The following is a 12258-nucleotide window of genomic DNA, read 5'->3' on the forward strand; positions in this document are numbered from 1 at the left end:
CTTAAGCAAGAGTGTCATTAATCAGGAAAATTACTTTTAATTTCACTATATTTGTAGAGAATTATATCTTTTCTTGCCATTCTTTATACTTAATATGGCTGCAATTCAGGAGAGAGGTGAAACATCCGTTCTGTGTGGTTAATTCATTATATATGTCCACAGACAGTTACTGATCAGCTGTTGTGATATATTTATGATAACCATTTAGAGTCCAAGAGGAAGTAAAAAATACAGGTCTGTGAGATTTTATAATTTTCTGGCTTTCATTTTTATGTTTAGTAATAAATCTAGCATTTTCTAGCATTTCTCCAAGAGAAAACAAGCTTGTGGCCAGTATATAAAACAATTTATCTTAAAAGGACCATTTATCCAGCTCTTGTCCTTGATCTGGAATTGTGGGGTCAAGTGACTTAAATTGTGTCTTTTTCACCTTGATATCACAGAAGGAAAAGTGGTGTTTTGCCCTGGGTAGTTTGTGTCACTGGTTACCAGATTGCAAATGTGTATTTTCTTTGTCTCAGTTGCTTAATGTGTCAAATTAACCGTCCTGATTTCAGTAGCTATATTGCTTACTGCTAAAGCTATGTGATTTGTTATTTAAAAGGAAGCCTTTTGAATGGAAGCCACCATTTTAAATTCAGAGTGTTATTAAAACCATATCTGCATGGAATAGTTCGTAACTTCTTTACTAACAAGGAAATCAACAACTGAATCATACCTGCTTGATTTCTGAGCTTTTCTTCCTGCCACATTTCAGAAGCTGACAAAGTTGTCCTTGTGACACAGATATAAATTAAAGATGGCAAATACTGTACAGAGTTTTGCAAGAGTTAACTCAAAATCAGTCACAGGTATTGAATTAATGGTTAAAAATTGCCCTTCCATCTCTTACTCCCATGATCAATTCAGAAGAACATACAAGTTTTCTTAAATATCAAACAGTATTTAGAAGTAAGCATTTTAAATGACTGCAAACTCTAAATTTGTGAAGTTAAAACATGACCTCCATAGGGTGAAAATTTCTATGGGCCATTGTTTGAACTCGTGATATGTACTAAAGCAAATTTCATATTTATTTCCATTGGGAAAGCAAATTACTTTTCAATAGAAAAGGATCAAAAGCATCAGAATGGATATGGTATGTTAATAATAGGAGGTGGGACAGTGAGGGTAGAAGAACTGATGGGACACTTACGGTTCAAAGAATTCAGCACTTTTCATTTATGCTGGAAAAAATGTAAATTATGTCACCCTCGCCTCCTAGTGCAAAGTTATCAGACAGACAATCACTAAGTGATATCTCTGACATTAAAATGGCTGGCTTCTATTTATTTCTTTTGGATATCTTACAATATCTTATTGGAAATGAAACAAAAATCCACATGTAATGGTGTAAGAAACAAAGATTTGTCTGTAGTTTCAGTGCTGGATTATTGTTCTGTCTCAAAGCTAATTGAAATCCAAGATGTTTGTATCAAAGCTGTAATGAGACACTGACAAATACCTTTCTGCCCCAGTGGAAATGTAATCTTTCTGTCGAACATTTTGTCCTGGTAAATTCCATCTGCAATAGGCACAGGCATTTTGCATTTGAATCATGAAGGTCACTCCTTTGGATCAGATGATATAGTGTACACTCCACTTGCCTTTAGATGAAATTGATCCTTTACTGCATTGAACATAGGACTGTGCTTTTTTTACACCTAATTGTTTTATTGTTTCATCTAAATGAATTTGGAATGCTAACACTACCACCCCTTTTTCATCTTTGCACATATCAGTGAGACAATTCTTTGAAAAGCCTCATTCCTTAGATAAGAATACTTTTTGAATATTCAGTTGCATTTCTTTCTTAAATAAACCAGAATAAAATGACAGTGTTTCATTTATTGATAGAATTCAATATTTTGTAACATTTTCCTCACTTTTGCCACAGTAAAACAATAGTTCTAAGTATAATTACTCAAACTTGTTGGATCAAACTTCTAAGTATCTAGTAACTCAACTACATATTCAACATTTAGTATCTAGTAACTCAACTACATATTCAACATTTTGTTTGTTTTACTCATAAATAGTGCCATCGACTTCAGTGAAGAGAGATGCCATAAAACTGAATGGCAGTTGCACTGAGTTCACTCTTCAGTCTTAAACTTTCAATACCTTTGGAAATGTGACTTTTTTTTTTTTTTGGTAATATAAAGTACATTGTGCTGAGTATATGTACAAAAGTGTGTAGATTGTGTGTACAAAAACAAAGAGAAGAAATCTCTAGCTGTGGAAGGGATAATGTGAAATGCATAAATAGCAGCTATGTCTCTGCAGGTATGAACCTGCTCTTATTTAAATCAATGGAAATTTCACTGCTGACTGCAGTAAATGCCACATCAAGACCTCAGCTCTTTCTGAAAATCAATTAGATGCATTCTTAATAGGCTTTTGTGCCTTTGAAAATCTTTCTCTAAATTACAGATGGAAACAAATCAATTAGGTCTTAGAGTTAATTTTATTAAAATAAATCCCACAATATTGTGTAAAATTAAAGGAAATGCTTAAATTTACTGGCTTTTTATTTATTCGGAAAGATTAGGCAATATCTGTGATTGTCAAACCATCTTGTTTTATTTGCTAAAATATGTAAGACTCAGAATGCTGATTTCTCTTAGTGTATTTTGAATTGTTTCTGCACTGTGAAGAATAGTGCTGGTACTAGGAAATTGAGCAATGAGAAATTGCTCTGTCAGGACTTGAACTAAAATTAATTTTAAATAGACTTTTTGTGTGGTACTGTAGCAATTGAAAATTCTGATTCAGTGTCCGCTAAGAAAATGTTGGAAATGCTTTTAGAATCTTCTTAACCAGCTAAAGTTCAGTAATAGTGGATATCAAAAATATAATTATTAGGAATATTAAGCAGTATTTAGTGTAAAAAGACTGTGGTTTGTTCTGATTTGTATTTATTTTGAATCTTTCATTGTTCACAGGAGATCCAGTGATGGCTGAAGAGTACATGACACAAGCTGGCACATGGTACAGCATAAGGTTTGCATAAAGCTTATTTTTCAATTTCTCCCATCTTCACCTGCTGTCTTTCAGGTGCAAAAACCTGTTTCCCTAAACTGCATTACTGTTATATGTGTGTGTGTGTATCTATATCTACATCTATCTATATCTGTAAGACCATGAGGTCATAAAACATTGTGTGCTTCACTGTGCTCTATTTACCTCGAGAACAGCATATTCTGTTGAAATCTTAGCTAGTTATATTGCTCTTATAGATTTAAAATTACAACATTAACGTCTGTTTTGCATTTTGTAATTTATAATTAAATTGTATTTTAGTTGAGATATTAGACAATATATTTATTTTTACAATTATTGCGTAAACTAAGATTATGTAACATTGGTAATACATCAATATGTGCAAATAGTGTGTATGTTAACTTACACATAGTTCTTATATAAGGATCTTGAGGTTATTATTTATTTTAGTCAATAAATTCAGATGGTGAGTCAAGTCCAAAGACGCTCTAAATACCTTATAGCTGTTACAAACCCAGAGAGAAGATAAACTTCAGGAGGAATTTAAAAACAAAAAAACCCCTGAAAGTGGTGTTTGAGGCATTACTAATCTTATTTACTTATAATTAGGAGGGGAAAAAATAATAAAAAAAAATAATGAAAATAAGGAGCTACTGCATTTGGTATTTAGTAAAATCAACTGTGTCTGTATATACTTGAGTATCTGACCCTCAAAAACTAATGAGTGGTTCTCTTCAACCAAAAATGTGACTGTTAGCCTGAGAACATACCTGATAAATATTGGCCTAGGGATAATTGCTTTGGAAAGTTCTACTAAGATAATGAAATGAAGGTCATAAAAGAAAAGTGCCATTTCAACCAAATAAGTGTGGTAATATCATCTAATGCAGAAACACTTTCTGGGAAGAAAAAATAAGCATTGCAAAGCCTGAAGTGGCCAGTATGGAATACAGAAATGTATCCAAGTGAGTAAGCATCAAATGAAGGATTGTTCCTGCTTGTGGAGAATCCATTCTGGCAAATAATTGAACCATGGACTACTGCATCTGAAATTCCTAGGACTTCCTAGAGAGCTAAAAGGGAATCTGCAGGTTCTGTCATCGTTATGCCAAAGATTCTGCACTGTACTGTAATGCACAAAAATAAATGTTCCCCAGATTTCCATTTTTAAAGGACTTCTTTCAGAATACTTGTCAAACCTTGGTGTTCTGAGTTTTTAAAGGTGCAGCTAGGTTCTTTTTGCATGTGAATGCAAGAAAGAAGTTCTGATTAAGGTTCCAAAATTAGAGCAAAAATATTGTGATGTTCTGAAATAGCTTGAAAGATAAATAGAATACTACCAAATATGGAGACAAACCACAGAAAAATAGAAAGGATAAGCATTTAAAGAGAAATATTTTATTCCATATTTTGCTTGAAGTGGAAAGAGGCTGTGCCAAGCAAATAACAGAAAGACAACCAGATGCAAAACTAGGTGAAAGGACACTGGGGAAGTGTGCAGGATGAAACTTCTGAGACTGCAGAATAAAGATGTTAGGTATAAATTAGAACTGATCTTGTACTGAAGGATCTGCCAAAATGATGATGCTAGAAGGTATTGATGCAGGAACATCAAACAACTTCAAGAACATCATGTTAGACCACACAGCTTTTACTTGAATGCCTGTTTTGTTTGGAAAAGGATCACATTATGAGATTCTGTATCTAAACGCGAGAGATAATGTGATCTGTAGAATCAATACTACAAAAGACTTCATCATTTTACTGGATTTTTTAAAACTTTGTATTTTTCCTGCTATGCATTCAGATGGAAGGCTTACTACAGTGTGTTAGACTTCTCATATCATCAGGAAACATGATATAATTTTTTTTAAACTTTAGAAACTCAGTGATTCCATTCTCTCTTAAACGCTCTTTGCTGATTCATTCTGCAAGCTTTCTTAACTTAATTTTGATTTGATCCTGTGTACAGCTGCATAAAGATAGGGGACTAGGGTTTATCATACACAAAACTATCCTGAAGAATCAAGAGATTTTAGCAGAATATGCCAACAACCAGAAATTTGCAGCCAAGTCCAGTTAAGATATTGCTAAATTATTTTTGCCAACCTTGAATGAAAAATACTGTAGTAAAACTGACAACAACAGTTAAGAAACATAAGCATATATATAAGTCAATGAAAACTAATTGGATGAGCTCTCTGACATAAAATTCAATGTGATTTTGTTGGATATCCAGAAAGGAAGCTTTGTGTTTATGAAAGCTAGATTTCAAGTGACATTGTAATGAATTGAAGTACATCTCTGGCAGTGCTCTTTGACTCAGTGAAACATAAAAGGTTTTTCGTTTTGTTTATTCTATAATAAATGGCTGCGTGTGTGATAACAGTGTAATAAACAGCATTGACTTGTGGAATGTTAAGCACATTTTCTAGGTAAGATTTTTCATTATTTCAAGCAAAGAAGTATTCATAATTTTATCTTTAGTTGGTTATACAGACACTTCTGCTGCAGAAATGTAGGCTTGATCCCCTTAGACCTTCAGTGATAGAGCTCAGTTGAAGTCAATACTTTGGATGTTTTCTGCTGTCCTCTCTTCTCATTATGTTTGTATTACTGTCATAAATAGGGACTCTAGTAAGGAACAAGGAATTTACTGTATAATGAGCTGTACAAATTAGAAGAAAAAAAGGATTGTTCTTCACTGGCACATTGTACAATCCAGGTATAAAATAGCTTGGGCAGAGGTAGACAGCTTAGTCTCAAGCTTAGTATTTAAAATACCCAAGACAGTATTGGCTAGTATGACAGACGGTGATTTCAGTCCATCAGTGAAGCACTGTCAGGTTTTGGTAAGCCTCATAGAACAAGACAGTTTTAAGGGAAGAGGTCTGGAGAGCTGGCAAAACTGGATCCCAACTGCTTAGACAAATGCTCAGCAACTGCTAATAAATTTATTGGGAAGCAACACTTAAATCATGTCAAATGTTTATATGTTCTGTCAGGCTTTTTTGCTACAAATAGAATAAAATTACTCTATTACTGCACTAATCCTAGATCAACCAAAAGTGTAAATCTGCTAAGAAAAACTAAATGACCCACACCTTTTTCCAAGAAATGCCTTTTGAAGATTTGCATATGGTAACTGAATATCTCAAATATACTACTTTCTAGCAGCAAAACCAACAGGCATGACTTAATTTAAAGGATCAGATATTCTTAGTAACTGAATTTCATGAGATAATAATAATTTTGTAATCAATAAAGTGCAAAACCATGAAACCAGTCATTGTAGTTAGAAAATCTTATTTAAATGTCAGAATAAACTGTTGTTTATGTAACTAACCAAAGGAAAGGGGAACAAAATAAATTCTTACCCATTTTTCTGTTAAATACATCTAGTTCAGGAACCCCAGAATATTTACCTCAGTAATATGATACTATCTTCCAGTTTTTGAATTTATACTTTTAGACAAAGTAGATAATATTTCTGTTTTGTTCAATTATGGTATTTAATTTTGTTTATTAGGTGTATATTATTTAATTAGAAAAATTACTAAATTTAATTAAATTATCTGTTAATTACCTTTGAAAACCTATACCCTCCCAGTGCCAAAATCCCTCTAACTGCCTTCTGCCCTCAGTATTTATTTTGTGCTTGCTATGTAGTCTTGCCTTGCTTATGAAGTTCCACGCGTTTTGATGCAAACTTTTTCCAGTATCTCAAAAAACTGCATTTTCCATGGGCATTGTCGTTTAACAGAAGACAACAGTCTGGCAACTGGCTGCAAATTATTTCAAGTTGCTCCAGTCTACCTTATAAGCAAAAATCTACCTGTTTAAATGTTCAGAGAAAGTAATTAAAAACTGAAGAATGTGTAAAAGATTATGCAGAGAATGAATTGCTAAAATAATTGTAACGATGCACAGTTCTACAATCACCCTTTTCTCTCTGCTGAAGGACCCTCTGTAGAAGACAAATCTCCACATGACAAATTCTGATGAGAGTTTTTGTTAATTATATCTATCTTACAAGGTGCACTGTGTCAGTTCTATATAAAAACAGTACATTGCTTCCATTATAGTTGGACATTTGCATTAAACCACAAATAGTTGCGTTGCTTATCCGTGTTCCTAGCTTGAGACCAGTAGCTTTCTTGCCTTTTATTAGTTGCAGCATAATCTAAAATAGAGGCTGAATAAAATAATTGACCAAGAATATAGCTTCAGATATTATTGTCTATGTGCCCCACTCTGTCTTTCCCTTTTCTGTCTCTCCCTAGGGGAAAAGCAGTTATCTTCCATATGCTAAATCCAGTTCCTATCTGCAGCAATCATGTAAATCTTGGCATCAGTCTCACAGCAGAATAAAAAGTCAAATCAGCAGGAAGCTTCCACATAAGAGCAACAGGCAGCTCCAGGAGGAAGAAAAAAAAAACTGACAAAAAAAAAATCTTTTCAAACTCTTCCATTTATTTTCTTTCAAAAATAAGAGTTCTGCTCATTAGAAACCCTCTGGTTTTCTTGTACTTTTAAAGATAATATGCCTTCAAAGAATAACAACTCATTATTCACCCAGCCTTTCAAAGCCTTTTATTTCAAAGCTTCTTTCTGAATAAACAAATCTATAAAGAGAACAAATTGACGTTTCTGCTTTTCCTAATGTTTTACATAGAGGCTACACAAGCTGTCTTCTCTCAAAGTGAGTCAGACCTGAAAATACAAAGTAACCAAAAATTGTTGGATGTAGCTGGTGGAATTAATTTTATGTATTTTACATACAGACTGGCTCTAAAGCCACAAAAATATTTTTAATTGAAAATATAAAATGTTAGATCAAAACCCCAAGGTATTCTTTATTATTATTATTTGTTTAGGGATGTTTTAAATGTTTAGAGATAGGCAAAGGAAGACTAAGTATAATACAAATAACTAGGACATAAACATGGCGACAACATAATAAAACTACAAGCAGGTTTCGTGATATAATTTAAAATTGTACATATTGGACTGATGTACAAAATATCTTTTTATTGAGTTATTAAATTCCACAAGAGTTTACTTCAGAGCAAATTAGTCCTTTAAGACATTAGGAGGAACTGTCTTATTCAGACTAAACTGGGTTGCCCTCCCCAAGATGAGAGACTGATTACTCAGGTTTTAAACCAGAGAAAACATACCCAGAAATATAAAGATTTTGTTGCTAGAGCAGAGAGTCAGGGAATACAAAGACAGGAATAAAATGCCTTCAGAAGAACTGGAGAAAAGAGTTTGGAATAAGAAGGAAATGTTAATTAGTGAATGGAGCACATGGAACTCAGTGTCTTGGAAAGCATAATGTTAGTAAGTGCAAAATAATACAATTTGGAGGAAAATGTGAAGAAATGTCTGAACTCTCACAGGATTGTAGTCACTTTTTCACTTAGGAAGAAGACCTAGGCGTTGCTGTGACAAGCTCAAACCACATGTAGATTCCTTGATAGTGTTTCGTATAGTTAGTACCTGAGTACCTGAGTAACAACTGAAACTAAAAAAAGAGGTTCAGAGTACATGAGACTCCATGATGACTGACATAGGCTTACAAAGGAAGAAATCAAAAGAAGCACTCCATGTGATTCTGTGCCAGAATATTTGACTTCATATTAAAGGCAGGTACAAATGCAGTACAAGTACAGTCAGAGACTGGAATAACAGAGAACTTTCCTGTCCCTGAAGTCAACTAAGAAGTCTGTAAGCAATTATTACTTAAAGATACTTTTTTTCAAAGTGGAGTAATGCTGTTGTGGGGGATTTAAATAGCTGTTGAATGTGGGATGTGCTGACCGCCTGTATTGCCTGTGAATTTTCTCTCATTTATTTGAGGAGAGGATAGCAGTGCTTAGATCCATATGCAAACTCTTACTCTCAAATAGTGCTTGTGGTTATACAATTACAGTTTCATGGATAGGCAAATTCTTCCCAGGCTTTTGCAATGCCATCATCAGGGTTCTGCTGCTTGGTAGCAGAGAAGAGTTCATCCAAATCCATTTATAACAGTGCCATCTTTATTGAGCTGCAGTCTTTTTTTCCAGCCACAAGCTGATTAATTGTCAGTACAGACCAAAGAGTTAGGAAAACTTTTACTGCAGCATTTTGAGGTCTGTTGCAGTTCTGTTTTGCTAGGCCCTTGCAACTTCTGCTTACAGTATGCAATAAAGTGAGAACAAGATTTATCTCTGATTTTACATTGTTTCAGATTATAAAAAAGCATACTTTCTACATGGAAATGGATACTTCCTGCAGCTATTCTTATTAGATATAGAGACATGTGAAGTTATGGTATCATTCCATATCATTGTAAATGCAGGAAAAAAAAGTGATTTGTTGTTGTTGAGTAACTGTCTGGCAAACATCTTTGTTCACTCCATGCACCTCATCTGTTACTTGTAGATTATAATTAAAATGTAATTTTTAGGCCTTTTAGGCAAAGTATTTCCTTTAAACAATATGAAGGTAAGAAATAGTTACAAATGGAGAAGCCACTGTCAATCCATAGCGAATACTTCATGAAGACTGATCTATCCAATTCAGAGTACAGGCTGAATGTGCAAGAAGATTGCTGTCAGGGTGCAATGAGGAATGGCTGGGAGCAGGGCAGGTGTGAGTTGCAGGAAATGGCAACCAGGTTCAACTGCTGACACAGGTCAACAGTCATGCTGGAAAGTCAATCCAGAGGTCATAACCTGACCTACTGAGGGTTAGAGTCCTGTGGTCACTGGGCTGGTCCAGGGTGATGCGGTCAGGCAGAAATCAGGCCAGGAAGTCAGGTCCAAGGGGATGCAAGCAAGCACTGAAACACCCAGGGGGAGCTGGATTAGAGCCCCTGGACTCATGAAAAGGAGTGTGGTGGTTGAGGCTCCCAGGTGAGGCTGGTCAGGCCCATTAAGGCCTATTACTGTGTTCAGGGTCATTATTATCCATTGGCAATCTTGCATTTGGAACAGACTAAAATGATTACAGAGGCTGTGCCTTCCTGAACTTTTATTCAAATTCCTTATTACAGATGCAGTAAGCACAGTAATGAATAGTCATGTAAGTTTTCTTGTATTTTTAATCTCATTCTTTACATCTGATCAGAAACAGGAGCCAGACCATATTAATGCTCCCATTGCTGCAGTGATCTATGAGCTATCCCTTAACTGCAACAGCAATTGCTGTTTTTAGCAAAAAGGTCAAGCACTCAAGCGGAATTGCTAGGGTATTTTAAACTAGCATTTCTGCCAGATCCAGTAGTTGTAACAAAAATGAGAGTAATGTCCTGGAGAATCAGAATTACATGAATTTTGCCACTTCATTGACCTAAACATGAACAGCAAGCTTTGTGAAAAACCACAGTGCCTTGTCTACACCAGTACTAGCTAGCCATAAGAGACAAAATAACTTCCAATGTAGACCGAGAGAATGGGTAAGCAAGTAAGATCATGCAATAGCACTAGCATACCATGTAAAAAATAGCTTTCAGTAGTACTGAAACTAGTCTGTCCAGTGGAATAGATCAGAAAACATCATCAGAAAACAAACTAGTATCCACAAGGAGAGTAACTTAAGAACAGAAGCTTTGAGCATGTATCAGATGGCAGAAGTGTGCTTTTTTATTATTTGAAATTGGCACTCATGATTGCTTTTTCAGGATCAATTCTTATTTTTTTTAGGCTGCAAGATCAAATGGTAAAAGTACTGGAAGTTCCTGTTTTGTTTTTTTTTTTTCTAATTCTTGCTACTTTCATATCTTGTATATGAACTTATCCCTAAACTTTCATGCTTTTCTGTTGTTGTTCTTGTGCCTTTTAACCAAGCTTGTATGTGCACAATAGTTACAAACAGAAGTTTTAAGAGCTCTGAGGTGGAGCACAATAAAGAACAATTTCCAACATCAGGGATGAAGAAATACTGTATTCTAAGTGGACCCTTGAAAGGAATAGAGAAGTAAATACACAAATTATGACATGACTGTATGTTTTATGACTACTAACATTGTGATTTTATTTTGAGGCAGATGATTCATCATATTGTATTACCTAAAAGCAAGGCTGAACTAGCATCTGCCAAAGGCCGTTTTGGTAGTGCTTGCCACCTAGTGGGTTACTGCTTGTATGCACATATGAGAAGGATCATCTGCCACAAAAATATTTGACCATTATGCTATTGATCACACTAATATTTAATTATATCCTGCAGAATTTGAATACTACTCAATGGATCTCTATTTTTGTTGTTGGAATGAAATGTTTGTGAAAATTGAACTAGAAATTGCAAACATTTTCAAAACTTTTATCCGTTTTCTGATAGCTGTATTTATAACTGTGACATGACTTGGTGAACAGCAAAATATGGAATTTGAGAGCCAATGAGTAGCCAGTGTGTGTAGCCATGGACTCAGCTGTAAACTCAAGCCCCATGCTAACATGTTGGCTGGTCCTCTATGATGAATATATTTGGCACAGATTAATGAGCTCATTGAAGTTTATACCTGTTGTTTCTACTTCTTCTGTAAGACTTAGCTGGGGCCCTGTCATTTCTTTAGATTTCCGGTATGTATACAGTAGTAACTGGATTTTCCCAGCTTTACCTCTTCTCTTCTCTTAGCTGAATGTCCTGGAATTGTTGTCATCCATTTTCCTGGACTTGAGCTTCTACCTGACTAATCGTTTACCCTTCATTATTGCCCACTAGTCTTACAGAGATCAAAAGAGTTGCTTATGCCATAATACAATGCAAAAATCTGTATGCAAGTTACAAGGGTTCTATCAACTACTTCCAAAATCACTTTTCCTCACAAGTGTAGTCCTCCTGCCAAAATTTGAGTCCCCTCTTTCAATTTTAAATAAAATTGAGCTTTTACTGGATTTTTAAATTACCAGCGTATTTTAAAAACTATTTTACCATAATTTTTCCCAGCGCATCCAGCCTACAGGCAGCAGTTAAGGGAAGTTATCAGCAACAGGGAATTGTCAGGTTTGAATGCAATGCATTTTCCACTACCCTGATGTTTTTAATAGTATTTTTTATTATTCCTTGATGATGACTATGTTGGAAAATTTTAGCCAACAGCTGTATGTTATTCATGAATAATCAATTTTATGCTTTACACTTTGAGGATGATTTCCAATTAAGCTTACTAAGCTCAAGAACATACCTTAATTCTCAGTTGTTACCAATACATTCATATAGATAATT

General features: G+C 34.7%; 1 protein-coding gene across 1 annotated transcript in view; it reads left to right on the forward strand.

Annotated features, from left to right (window-relative positions):
* The first annotated feature begins 3008 nt into the window (after nucleotides 1–3008).
* METTL8 (methyltransferase 8, tRNA N3-cytidine) overlaps nucleotides 3009–12258 on the forward strand; it is a 76647-nt gene continuing 67397 nt past the window's right edge. Inside the window, exon 1 of the mRNA XM_085066481.1 lies at nucleotides 3009–3042. The gene's annotated coding sequence lies outside the window, so the exon portion shown is untranslated. The remainder of the gene's footprint in view (nucleotides 3043–12258) is intronic.

The sequence above is a fragment of the Lichenostomus cassidix genome, chromosome 7, assembly GCF_008360975.1.
Source record: "Lichenostomus cassidix isolate B80296 chromosome 7, HeHo_3.0, whole genome shotgun sequence".
In the NCBI taxonomy this organism is placed as follows: Eukaryota; Metazoa; Chordata; class Aves; order Passeriformes; family Meliphagidae; genus Lichenostomus; species Lichenostomus cassidix.